The sequence below is a fragment of the Garra rufa genome, chromosome 13, assembly GCF_049309525.1.
Source record: "Garra rufa chromosome 13, GarRuf1.0, whole genome shotgun sequence".
NCBI classification, from domain to species: domain Eukaryota; kingdom Metazoa; phylum Chordata; class Actinopteri; order Cypriniformes; family Cyprinidae; genus Garra; species Garra rufa.
The window spans coordinates 31013720-31026491 of NC_133373.1; positions in this window are offsets into that span (position 1 = coordinate 31013720).

The window sequence follows — 12772 nt, forward strand, 5'->3', positions numbered from 1 at the left end:
CATCTAAGCCTTCGCCTTTTTAGCCACCAGGCAGTTTGCAGCCTGTACGTAACGTTCTTGGGTGCTGGCATAGATGTTGTATGCAAAGTTTATGTTTCCTACCCTTTCTGCTTTCTAGATGAGTGTGAATGCGAATACAAAATACACTTTGGAAAGTTTCAGTGTCTAACACACAATCAGTTACAGTGAATGAAACTCTCTGCCTAGATAAAAGAGATACCCGGGACTGGCTCCAACCTTGGCATTAAACCCACAAGTGCCCACTCACTAGGAATCATAAAGAGAATGATTGTTAAAAGTCTAATTGGATGTATTTTCCTTTCACACTGACCTTAAGGTTGTAGTTGTGACTTGTTAGTGGGTAGATCAGAATCAGCACATTCACAGTAAAATCATTTAGAGCCTCTCAGAGCCGACGCTTGCTCATGTACAGCTACACAACGCTGTATAATTAACAGCTCAAATTGAGAGAGTTTGACAGGAGTAGGCCTGGTCAACGTCAATGTGAAGCATTCAAAGCGTTCTTTTACTACAAGGCAGCATCGCTGCACCGTCTGCAGCTGATAAACATGTACTCGTAAAGGATAACATTAAGAGGACAAGCGACGTATATATAAATGTGACTGGCAGGTCATTATTGGAGTATTCAGACTTTGCCTTAAAAGTACAGCACTGCAGTATTTTCTTTATTGGATGGGAGAAACAGAATCCATGTGTAACTTTTCACGACATGAAATACAGACGAACGAACACAGGCTTAGCGACAGTCATTTGAATGTTGCGATGGAAGTATATCTTCATCTAACAAACCATAAAATTATTAAATACACTGACGTTCCTACTGTCAAGTTTTAAAGTGCATGTTCAGTGTTCTCCTGGATCGACCTACAAGAGCTGCATTTTTCTGACTTTCCCAGGCGTTCACAGGTTAAGACTCTGAATATCCAACCCATCAGAAAGATTTAAGGCTGTATACAGTTTTAAATCAAGAAAAAATATCTTGTTTTTTCAACTATATGGGAACTTTTGGCCTTGTGGACTTTATATAAACTCTTTTAATAACACTTCTGTTCAACTCTGGCTAGTTTAATGTGTCCAGTAATTTAACATGTCCAACAGTGTGGACTAAAAGCATGATTTTAGCCATTTGCTATAAGGTTTCTTAATAAAAAATGAGCTAAAGCAACAGAAATGTTTGTTTATTGTGGAACTCTATTTTATTAAGTTAAATGAAATTGGTTTAAAGATTAATTTTACAGTACAATTAGTTTAGGTTCAAGTAAATCTGTTCAGATGTGGAAATGTGTGTCAATTTTATGAGGTGAAAATAAGAACACTAATTAATGAAAACACAAAACTGTAAAAACAGTTAAAAGTATGTTTCTGGGACAAAAAAATCTATAAAGTCAGGGTCAGAAATTTACTTTTCCATTAAGGGGCAATATTTGCCCCCTGGAATTTATTTCTGTGGCATTTTTTTATTTTATTTGTGAGGACAATTATTACCTTATTATTATAATTACCCCACTATGTTGTATTTATTGTCAAATACTTAAATTTATCCAATTACTTCCAGAAAAATGTACAGATAATGTATACTTACCACCTTGTCATCCAAGATGTTCATGTCTTTCTTTCTTCAGTCGTAAAGAAATTATGTTTTTGAGGTGAACATTTCAGGATCTTTCTCCATATAGTGGACTTCTATGGTGCCCCGAGTTTGAACTTCTAAAATGCAGTTTAAATGCGGCTTCAAAGGATCCCAAATGCGGTTGTAAACGATCCCAGCCGAGGAAGAAGGGTCTTATCTAATTATTTTTTTTTATTTATTACAATTTATATACTTTTCAACCTCAAACGCTTGTCTTGTCTTGCTCTGCCTGAACTCTGTTTTTCCAGTTCAAGACAGTTAGGGTATATCGAAAAACTCTTTTCACATCTTATTTTCTCCCTCAACTGCAAAAATCATTTCAAAATCATCCTACACTGCTGCAGAAGTACTGACCCAGTATTTGCAAAATGCAAAAACATGCAAAGAAAATCAAACTCCCTTAACAAAAAAGGTAAAACAGCGATGTAGGACAATTTTAAAGTTGAGGGGGAAAATGAATCAGAATCAGAATCAGAATCAGAATGAGCTTTATTGCCAAGTATGTTTACACATACTAGGAATTTGTTTTAGTGACAGCAGCTCCACAGTGCAATAGAGTGACAGTGACAAGACAAGACATAGATTATAAAAAAGAACAATATACAAGTACACAAGACAAAGTGCAAAGTGCAAAATAGCAAAAACACAATATGCCATTGCTAGGTACAGGTATATTAGGGTGCAAATTTGGATATAAGTAGGTATTAATAAATACTGAATAGATTAATAAAGTGTATAATAGTGCTGCATGTTCCACGTTTACTGACAAGTGTTCATGAGATGGATTGCCTGGGGAAAAAAACTGTTCCGGTGTCTGGTCGTCTTGGTGTTCAGTGCTCTGTAGCGCCGACCAGATGGTAACAGTTCAAAGAGCGAGTGTGCTGGATGTGACGGGTCCAGAGTGATTTTGCCAGCCCTTTTGCGCACTCTGGATAAGTAGAGATCTTGAAGGGTAGGAAGGGTTGTACCAATGATTCGCTCAGCAGTCCGGACTATGCGACGTAGTCTTCTGAGATCAGAATTGGTAGCTGAGCTAAACCGGACAGTAATTGAAGTGCAGAGGACGGATTCAACGATCGCAGAGTAAAACTGTTTCAGCAGTTCCTGTGGCAGGTTGAGCTTCCTCAGCTGGTGGAGGAAGTACAGCCTCTGCTGGGCCTTTTTCACAATGGAGTCTATGTGAACATCCCACTTCAGGTCCTGGGAGATGGTATTGCCAAGGAACCTGAATGACTCCACTCTGTTAACAGTGCTGTTCATGATGGTGAGTGGGGGGAGAGCAGGGGGGTTTCTCCTGAAGTCGATAATCATCTCCACAGTCTTGAGCGTGTTGAGCTCCAGGTTGTTATGACTGCACCAGACAGCCAGCTCTTTAACCTCCTGTCTGTAAGCAGACTCATCACCGTCTTGAATGAGGCCGATGAGTGTGGTGTCGTCTGTGAACTTCAGGAGATTGACAGAGGGGTCTTTAGGGGTACAGTCATTCGTATACAGGGAGAAGAGCAGTGGGGAGAGGACACAACCCTGAGGGGCGCCAGTGCTGATGGTCCGGGTGCTGGATGAGAATTTTCCCAGCCTCACTAGCTGCTGTCTGTCTGTCTGTCAGGAAGCTGTTGATCCACTGACAGAGAGCTGTAGGCACGGAGAGCTGAGATAGTTTGGGAAGGAGGAGGTTTGGGATGATGGTGTTAAAGGCTGAACTGAAGTCCACAAACAGGATCCTCACATAAGTCCCTGATTTATCCAGATGCTGCAGGATGAAGTGTAAACCCATGTTCACTGCATCATCTACGAACCTGTTTGCTCGATTAGCAAACTGCAGGGGGTCCAGTAAGGGTCCGGTGATGTCCTTCAGATGAGCCAAAACCAGTTTTTCAAACGACTTCACGACAGATGTTAGTGCCACAGGTCTGTAGTCGTTGAGTCCTGTTATTTTGGGTTTCTTTGGAATGGGAATGATTGTCGAACGTTTGAGGCAGTTCGGTACTTCACACATCTCCAGAGACCAATTGAAGATTAGTGAGAAAATGGGGGCCAGCTGGTCAGCACAGGTTTTCAGACAGGCTGGTGTCACACCATCAGGGCCTGGTGCCTTCCTTCTTTTGTTCTGTCTGAAGACCTGGCGAACATCTCTTGTTGGAGGTGTGAATGGAGTTTTTTCAAACCTGCAATAGAACTCGTTCAGGTCGTCTGCCAGTTGCTGATTCTCCACCATGCAGGGGGATGGTGTCTTGTAGTTAGTGATGGCTTTCAGGCTGTCCCACACTGATGAAGAGTCACTGGAAGAGAATTGATTCCTTATCTTTTCGGAATAATTCTTCTTTGCCACTTTGATCTCCTTTTCCAGTGTGTATTTGGCCTGCTTATACAAGACACTGTCCCCTTTCCTGTAAGCATCCTCTTTGGCGTGACGAAGCTGTCTGAGTTTTGCAGTGAACCATGGTTTGTCATTGTTGAAAGTTAAACGAGTCCTGGTAGGAATGCACGTATCCTCACAGAAACTGATGAGATGGGAGTTTTTCGACATACCTTAACTGTCTTGAACTAAATTGTAATTTAAACATAATAATAATAACAGATCGTTTTGCTAGATAAGACCCTTCTTCCTCGGCTGGGATTGTTTACAAACCTATTTGAGATCATTTAAAGCCGAATTTAAACTGCATTTTGGAAGTTCAAACTCGGGGCACCATAGAAGTCTACTTTATGGAGAAAAAATTAAAAGTTTTCCTCAAAAACTAAGTTTTAATCACTGAATCTATGATTCTTTCAGTGCTGAATAATCTAAACGGCTCTGATTGACCAATGCATTTCTAAGTTCAACAAAAACGCATTTGCTTGGTTATAGGGCTCAATGCTGCACAAAACTGCATGTAAAAGCAATCTGATGTTGTGTGAGCGGATCTAAATGTAACACTTTTTTATTTATTTTCACATTTCATTTTAAATTTATGGGGCCTGTTTGTTCATTTCAGTGGCATTTTTGCCATAAGCCCTCGTTAATTTCTGACCTAGATGAAAGAATGATTGTAAAACATTTCAAAATCAGATTTAACATACCACATTTTAAATAAAAGCAATCTATCACACCTTAGTCATCCCACTGTATGGGATATGACATATTAATTTTATGCTTCTGTTGTGAATCATCTGATTGCATCTGTCTTTTCTCACTAAAACTGTGTTCACCAGCTCCCACAAGTTTAAACCTCAGAGATAGAACAAAACTAATGGAGCTGTGAGAATGTCCATCTGTCTGTGCTGTCCTTTGGCAAACAGAGAGCATTTCTTACAGTGGGGGTTTTAGACTCAGTAAAGTAACTGGTTATTTAGTCAGGATGAATTATAAGTGTCTCTGTTTTCCAAAGAATGTCTGTGTTATCTTATGTTGTTGTGGGATGAGCCAGCAGATTTCTGAGAAACACGGACGCATGTTTTCTTTAAATGTGAGGGAAAATTTTTTGTAAAACGAGGCAGTTTGATGAAAATTTCATTACAGTCAATGTTTTCAATGTTACTAACATAGTCACTAGAGATTTAGTTTTGTAAATCTGGCTCTTGTGTGCGATCAAGACTATGTAACATCACTCGCCTCCATGAATTCAGTCCTGGACAATGTGGATGTGCATATAAGAGGTGACACATGTTTCCTTTGGTGCTACATTATAAATTGTGGCAAGTGGAAGTGGGAAGGTCAAGGGCCATATTCCCATTTCACGAGGGAGCAACAAAGAGATTAAAGCTTAGAAACTAAATGCAGGAACTCTAAGTCACGTGTTGACCCTAACAGAACAAAAACACACAAGTCCAGACTTACACTACATTAAATCTACTTTAAATTAAAAGAATCAGAATTAAAACACTTGATATAAATAAGTTGTGAGTTATAAAGTCAGAATTGCAAGATTATGTCTCAAGAAATAAACTTGCAATTCTGAGAAAGTCGCAATTCTGAGAAGGCTCAGTTGTGAGTTTATATCTCGCAATTATGACTTTATAACACGCAATTGGGAGTTATTAAGTCAGAATGAATATAAATCAGATATAAACTCGCAATTCTGAGAACATATCATACTTTTTTCCCCCTTAAATAAGTTTATATCTCACAATTCTGAGAAAAAGTTAAATTTGCACACAAAAAAAAGTTTTTATCTTGCATTTCTGACTTTATTTCTCACAACTGTGAGATTATATCACGCAATAGTTTATGGCTTTATTTCTCAGAATTGTGAGTTTATATCTCACATTTCTGAGAAAACTGTGAGAAAACACTCAGAATTGCAAGATACAAACTTGCAACTGCGAGAAAATAGTCAGAATTGACCTTAGTGACTTTATTGTCACTTTTGATCAATTTAACGCATCCTTTCTGAATATAACCTATTAGTTTCTTTAAAAAAAAACTTACTGTAGATAAACAATGATAGATTTAAAATGTTCAGACATACTGCATGTCTGAATATTTGGATCTATGGCAGATATTTGAATATAAAATCTTAAATATTTATCAACTAAGACACCAGCATGCAAAAGTTTACAGCTTTGTTGAACACAAGAATCAAACAAACCTTCAGTCTTGTAAAAACAGATGGAATAAGATATTGTATTTAATTTTTGGGAGAAACTACTTACTTTAAAATCCTATTCCAACAATAATATTTTCCTCCAAATACAGTCTGTGCTCCTTTACATTATTAATGTAGGTTGTCTGACCGCAAGGCTGTTTATGCAGCATTAGAAAAAAAAATGGCAGAGCTGTTAGACAGAAGTAATTGGTCTTTAATCAGCAATAGGTTATAAGCAAAACATATGCATACTGCCAAAAGCGTCCATTAAAAAATGAGATGCAAATGTTTACATGGATCAAAGGAACAGGCTCGCATGCTTGACAGCACATTACATAAAACATGGCACGAGACTTTGATAATACTTTAACCTCTGTCCTCTAATCGCCCCCATATCTCGCAATAGAAAAGCAGATGGTAACAAGCTAAACTGATTATAGTCAGTTAGTTCTGGTCATTCATAAAAAATAGGCCTGACTCCTAAGAGTATTGATTCAGTACCTGATTCCTGTGTCAGATTTGGCCACCCCAACTTCCATAAAGCTACTCCAGCCGAGATAATGTCTTTGAACTTTTCCTTTACAATAAACTGCAGCCAATTCATCACCCAAGTAATGTTTTAAGCCTAGTTTAACTGCATTTTATGATAAAAGTAGAGGAAGGACAGTCAGTCACTACAGCATTCCATGCACAAGTCATCAATTTACATCAGCCCACAGGGACCTACAAGAGGTGCAGGGAACCTATAAATCATCCAAAGCGTGACACTTGCAGAAGATTGGGGAAATGCAGCTTACTGCTAGTTAGACTCTATAGGGAAATTCATGAGCTTTGGGGGAGAACAATGAATGAAAGTGTGCCTTATAGAATTAACCCCACTGCCTTGATGCTACCCAAAGGGACACATGTCAGGGTGATCTAATGGGGTTAACTCACTACAAAAGCGGTTAGAGTACACTTACAAAGAAAGTATCAGAAGATGAGAGGCATTCACTTGACAGACATTTTAAAGCTTCTCGGTTAGCTACTTCCACTGCTGAAGATTTAAAAGCAAACAAAACAGAGTGGGTGCTCTCAAACAGAAGCCAAAGAAATAAGACCATAAGCGCCCAGCGAGTGCCAAAACCAACAAAGGTGAGCTGCCTGGCTTAAAATGCAATGAGGAATTAAAACTTCTGGTTCTTCAAACTGAGTGGGAGGAAAAAGTGCTGCTAAATAAACATTAAAACCCATTACATATGATTGCACACATATTTCGTAAATATTTGAATTAAAAAAATCTCCTGTAGACAATAAGGTTGAGGACAACTTTTCTAGAAGTAAAACCACCTAATTAAGGGCAGCAATTTAGCAGTTTGTTTTATAACCAAAAATGTATAACCCGAATCTGTCATTTTTGCCTAGTTTAACATTTAGAAAAGCAGTCGCATTAAACATAATGTGGTTTGAAATTACTTCCAAATCTAACTCCTGCCAGTTGAAAATCCAGATTTATATGGTTTGCCGAGCACCATTTGTACTTCAAATGCTGCAAGATGGAAGGTGTTATATGATTGTGCCTTTGTTCTTAATCTGACATTCGTCACAGTGATTGGTGTGATGGGAGTGAGAACATATGAGTCTCTCACTAAATGAGAAAGGCACAACAGATTAATTTTCTGTCCTGAAAAATCAAGCACTTGAGACCATTTGAGTAGATGTGAGGCCAACTTCTATTATTTCTTTTTCAAAGAACATTTTTGGCATTGCTATGGGGCCCCTGGAATAAAAGAGGCAAGTAAAATCAGTCACCAGTCATAATTGTCTCCAATCTGATGTCTGTGTGATTAAATGTGCACTTGGCAGCGTTATATTATGCATTGTGACAATAGCAGAAATTAGAGATAATAGAGCAAACAGTATTACAGAAACAACAAATCTCAAATTTAAAGTAATAGTTTACCTAAAAATCAACAAACATCATATCGTTCCAAACCTGTAAGACCTTTGTTCATCTTTAGAACACAAATTAAGATATTTTTGATAAACCCTGCATAGACAGCAATGCAACTGACACATTCAAGGTCCAGAAAGGAAGTAAGGACATTGTTAAAATAATCCATCAGTGGTTCAACCACAATTTTATGAAGTTACGAGAATACTTTTTGTGTGCAAAGAAAACAAAAATAACGGCTTTATTCTGCTGTCTTTATTTCGTGGCTGTCAATGTGGGTCAGAAATAGGGGTGTAACGATACACCAAAGGCACGATTCGGTTCGGTTCACGGTTTTGGAGCCACGGTTCGGTTCAGTTTCTTGACTGCAATGCTAAGGAACAATAGATTCACTTAATAAAAAGAACAACTAAACTTTTTCTTTATTAACATTAAGCTTTGAAATGGGCTTGTCCTTCAGACAAGTAAATTAGACATTCACTTGTCCAAATGAAAAATTTACTTATCCGGGGCAAAAAAATCCCTTTTTTTGCTGTAAATTAATCCATTCTGAAGCAATAGTCTCATCACTACTCTATAAGGTCTTACTTTAATCTGAATATTTGTGATAATTGCCTTAAATTGATTTCTAGGACACCTTTTTAACCTCATTTTCCTAACCTTACTAACTGTATGTGTCATCATTCACATCAAATTCTTAAATTATCAATACATCAAATTAGAATATTATAAAACTGAATATTAAAAAAAATATATAAAACTGTATTTACTTAGACTGTTTAATGAAGATAAAGGGTTCCAAAAAATGCATTTACACAGTAAAATTGCACTATGTTATACTTTTTTAAACAATCTAAAATATTGGAAAAATGCAATACCTTTAAATATAAAACCGAACCACCAATAGGTGGCAGTAGTCACTGTCTTAATGAGCGAGTCACGGATTCAGCCACAGATGGATTCAACCAGTTCGTTCACTGACTCGATTCATTAAAAAGTGCTAAATCATTCAGTACTGAAATAACGCTGTGTTGCTCGGAGATTCAAGGAGTTTCTGCTGTTGCTTAGAACTATTTCGTTTGCAAAAACGGTTGATGTGTCTAATATGCAAGTCAGTTAATATAAACTACTAGTTTATTGAACTACTGTTGTATAAAATCAATGTCACGTTTGCAATCGTAATGGTGCTTTTCTACCGCAGTATGTTTCATGCTTGTTTCTTTGTGTATGCTGTTGAGCCTATATTAGTGTTGATTTTCTGTGAGTCAGGTTGCCTGCACCAGCTTGATACTGTCTGTTTTCAGTCATCTTAAGTAATAAAATCAGAATTATGCTCACCAAAGTTTCGTTGCTGCGCTAGTTATTGTTTGTCATTGATGTCCGGTCGGGCCAGTAAAATACTCGTTCACTTGAGTCCCTTTCATAAAATCCACTGGTCCCGGACAAGCGTTAATGTCGAGTAGTAACCAGGTTTGATTGCTCACTCAAGTCACATGATATGACATGCAATTGGAAAATACTAACTTTAGAATATAATATTTAGAACTAAATTTAGAACAAAAGTTCATCATTACTAATACAATTTATCAAATGAGATCAAATAAAGATGTTTAAATTGGTTAAATTAGTTAGACAAGTGATGTCAACCTCAACAATTGGGCAGCAAGGGGCATGACAGTACCGCGGTACGCCACGAGAGTTTCGCGATACTTATCGTGGTTGGTGTATCGCGATATTTCGGTTCGGTTTGTAATATCATTACACCCCTACAGAAAGCTATTGGATTTCATCAAAAATATCTTATTTTTTGTTCCAAACATGCACAAAGGTGAACAAAATGACATGAGAGTGAGTAATTAATGACAGAATTGATGCGGTCAATGTTAAACACTTTCTATTACCAACTTAATATGCAGAGCCATTTCTAGGATGAAAAACTGTGGTAGCATCAAAATATTGCTTGGTTTGATCATTTTTTACAATACAAACACCTAAGTGCCAGGTATACCGTCATTATACCGTTAATTATTGTCATTACCGTTAATTATTGTCATGTTTTGGGCTGTAATAATCGGTCAGACTGGGAAAAACTACTATAGACTGCCAAAAGTTATAACAAATCAAGGAGAAGAGTGCAAAAAAAGGTGTTTGTGGTTGGCCAAACAACCAGGATTTCTAGGGCAAGAATCTTGCTACCTGAGTAAACAGCATTTTAAATAGCGAAATAAGCTAACGTAGTGAATGTGACTAAATAAAGAATGTTTAATGCAACAAATTAGTTAGTGCAACAATTTATTTGTGGAATTTTTTTTATAATAAAATAACTGTATTTCAGACAATTATCTGGAAAACTATGGACAAAAACAGAAAAAGATGGGGGAAGATGCCTTTGCTTTCATCAGAGGCGCCTCTAAAGCTTTCAGCTTATTTACAGGAAAGGCCAGCTGTAAATAGCTTTCAGGTTGGATAGAAACAGATCACGTATGGCTCTGGATATCTGCTGATAAGCAGGAAGGCTGCTGGTTCACATTCTTACCTATTTCCAACTGTCACTCCTCTCCAGAAAGATCCTCACCCTGACTTTGACATAGAACATGACAAGCCCTGTGACCTGCTGTAAACTGTTTGTTTGGTCGCTTAAGATATTACAAAAAGCAAATATACTTTAAACCCAGCAATTTCAGTACTGTAAATAAGTAAATAATGACCTTGGTGAGAAGAATCACAAACTGTGCAACACAGAACTCTGATATCTACAATAAGTACAAGTTTACAACTAGGCCACATAAGCTTCAGCGGTTTCAGCCACATTCTCATTCTATAGCCAGTGTATTGATTTGTTGCTGGAATGCTGTCAGGAACATATCAAAACTAAAGGTGCACAACTCCTCCAGTTTACAAGGCTGGATGTGCCATTCCTTGGCAGAACGCCCAACTAGGACGATAAAGCAAGATAAATTCAGGCTCGAGCGCTATACACTCCTCTCCCTTCTGGGAATGTTAATAAATATTTGGGACAGACACTACTAGCGCACTTTTGGTTTTAATCTAGTGTGACACTCTTGGGTATAAAATACGAATACCCAAAACAAAGTATAATATCTGGGACCACAAAACCATCATAAAGGTCAATTTTTGAACTCTGTGTATTCCGGTTCAAGACAGTTAGGGTAGGTTGAAAAACTCCCATCTCATTTTCTCCCCCAACTTCAAAATCGTCCTACATCGCTGCAGAAGTACTAACCCAGTGTTTACAAAGTGAATGTGCAAAGAATATCAAACGCCCTTTACAAAAAAGGTAAAACAGCAATGTGGGACGATTTTGAAGTTGGGGTAGAAAATGAGATGGGAGTTTATCGACATTCCCTAACTGTCTTGAACCAGAATACACAGAGTTCATGCAGAGCTAGATAAGTGTTTGAGGTTAAAAAGTACATAAATTGTAAAAAAAATTTAGGAAATAACCGTTTCGCTAGAAAAGACCCTGGGATTTTAGTTTAGAGGCCTTTGAAGCTGCATTTAAACTGCATTTTGGAAGTTCAAACTCAGAGGCACCATAGAAGTCCACTATATGGTGAGAAATCCTGAAATGTTTTCCTCAAAAAACATAATTTCTTTACAACTGAAGCAAGACATGAACATCTTGGATGACAAGGGGGTGAGTAAATTATCTGTAAATTTTTGTTCTGAAAGTGAACTTCTTTTAGGCGTACAGAGTTACGGTGAGCGTGAGTAAAAGATGGCGTTTTTTTTAAGCTGCAAAATACTTTCTAGTCATGACACACAACGACTACAGTTACTTGTAATGAACTGGGGACCACTTCTCACTTTCACACCCAGTATTATGCAGTTTCGTGAGGATGTTGACACTTCTTGACAGCTTGTGTGTGTGTGAGCTTATGAATACTGGCCTTTATACCAGCCATGCAGTGGAGTACAGCCAACTCCCACCTTTTAATTTAAGGTGGAGGAAAAAAGAAAACAAAGTATCACATGGTCGTTGTGACTGCAGTGTCCTGTTGCAAATGAAGGCCATTCAAGTCTTTCTAATATAAGGCTCTTTGCTTTGGGTGCCTCAACTGGTATAATAATTTTTAATGCACTCTGCTGAATTGGACTGGATTTTACTCAAAAACATCTTGTTTGAGATTGGTTTGCGAATATTTTCCTTTTAATAAATGCATTGTTTCCTTTCATTTAAGACTTAACCCAAAATGAAGCATGTTTGGCTTTTAAGGGTTTCAGTGCTCATTCCTCAATTTACCTTGTGGTTGTTTGTGTTAGGCCAAAACGATAGTAAAGCAAGAACTGGTGTTGGGGCGGGGGTGGAAGTAGAAGGTCGTGGATGGTCTTTCCCCTCATCCACTTGCACAAAGGAGGGCTTTCTTTCCTCATCCCTTTGCTTTCTTAACTCATACCGCCATTAAACCCCCAGCCCTCTATGGTTCATTGGGAACACAGTGAACACCAGTGGAGCGCCGCTGCTCTGGTTGGTTCAAAGACACAGCCGTCGAAAATGCGGAGGAACTCAGCAGACCACACCAAACCAGTGTTTCGCCTCTGTGCCATGTCAAATGATCTGATCAAAACTGAATCATTCTGGTAAAATGTACATAATTAAAG